Raw genomic sequence first — 2018 nt, forward strand, 5'->3', positions numbered from 1 at the left:
ACTTTTTCACTTACAGGAAGAAATAGAGCAAGTTCGCGCAACTGCACACCCGCTTTCAAAAATTCTTAACTTTCAATGCAGGGCAGGCAGCAACTGGAAATTCACACACCTTTTAGAAGACCCCTGGCCCTTACAACGCTCACAATTTCTCTTACATCAACACAAGATTCTGATTTTCACAACCTTGAGAATGACGAACCAGAAATTTAAATGTTAGTCCAACTGCATGCCCTCCTTTAAAAAATCGTAACTGCCAATCCTGAACAGGTAGTAACTTGAAACTTGCACACCCTATATAAGACGCTTGATGCTACACATCATAAAAATATCATTCAAATCGGACTAGATTTGGAGTTTTGGCAACTTTTTCACTTACAGGAAGAAATAGAGCAAGTTTACGCAACTGCACACCCGCTTCAAAAATTCTTAACTTTCAATCCAGGGCAGGCAGCAACTGGAAATTCACACACCTTCTACACAACACTTTGAGCTTAAAACGCTCTCTCTTCTCTTGCAACATATAAGATCCTGATGTTTTACAACATTGTGAATGACGGACCAAAAATTAACAATTTTGATCAAATGCCTGCCCGACTTTAAAAAATCATTACATCCAATCCAGAGCCAGTAGTAACTGGAAACTTGCACACCCTATACAGGAGACTTGATGCTAAAAATGCAGTGTAAAAATTTCATTTAGACCCGGCCAGATTTAGATATTTGGCAACCGTGCGACTTATATAAAATAGGCTAAAAATTAGCATGTCTCCTCAATTGCACGCCCACTTTAAAAAAATCATATCTTCCAATCCAACGCGGGTCGCAGCAGGAAATTCACACATCTTATACAAGAGGCTGTGCCCTTAAATAGCTCATAATTTCACTTAAATCACCCAAGAGCCCGATTTTATTAACTCGGTTTTTAAACAGGGAGGGTTCCTACAATGTTCCGTTGCTACCCTCACTGAGGAGCACCCTGTATATTGAAATACTCTCCATTTTTCCATCCATTGCATGACTGAGACAAGAACTAATGGAAACCCCAATCAAAGCTTGTGTTTCTCAATGTTTCCCATGAAAGCAAGGTTCCACAGCAATTTCTCCATCATTAGCTGAAAAATCGTGTCTCCTACTCGATCGCTTTACTTATTCACCAAGCCCTTGAATAATGACGGACAATCACAGCAATTTCCCTTTGACTATTTAAGTAGGTGACTGATTAAGCTGTTCGCTCGCCTACATGTAGAGGAACGGCTGAAAACCGTCCAATTTGGATCAGCAATGTCAGCTACAAGGACCAATGCAACCGTTCCATGGCTCTACAATATCACTGTAGAGGACAGCAACTGGATCATCACCAGTGCTTTTATGATTTTTACTATGCAAACAGGTGAGTGATGGAACGCTGGAGGTCGTCTTGTCACTCTTCAAGTAGGCTCAACAAACCACTTGCACTTTGCAGGATTTGGCATGCTGGAATCTGGATGCGTTTCAATCAAAAACGAAGTTAACATCATGATGAAAAATGTCGTCGATATTGTACTGGGAGGTAAGCAGTACCATCAGGTGCTCGAGACCGTTTCTACATGGCCTTTGCAGGATTAACATACTGGATATTCGGCTTTGCCGTGTCCTTTGGCAGGAGCGAATTCAACAACGGATTTATTGCCTTGGGCGATTTTTGCATCGACCCGTCTGCGGATAATCCCCTGAAGGGTGCCATTTTTGCTGCATTTCTGTTCCAGCTTTCCTTCGCCACCACTGCTACTACCATTGTGAGCGGCGCTATGGCTGAACGGTGCAACTTCAAGGCTTATTGCATGTTCAGGTAACGCTTCAAAATTACTCTAAATGAACTAAATCTGCCCAGTGTGGAGGCCAGAACCGTTCACTTAAAGCACTGGATCTTCAAAAGTATCTTACGAGGCTTCAAAAAATCATAACTGCCAATCCCGAGCAGGTAGTAACTTGAAACTTGCACACGCTATACAAGATGCTTGATGCTGCACATCATAAAA

This window comes from Dendroctonus ponderosae, unplaced genomic scaffold (genome assembly GCF_020466585.1).
Source record: "Dendroctonus ponderosae isolate FM_Combo_2020 unplaced genomic scaffold, Dpon_F_20191213v2 Dpon_F_20191213_11, whole genome shotgun sequence".
Classification (NCBI taxonomy): Eukaryota; Metazoa; Arthropoda; class Insecta; order Coleoptera; family Curculionidae; genus Dendroctonus; species Dendroctonus ponderosae.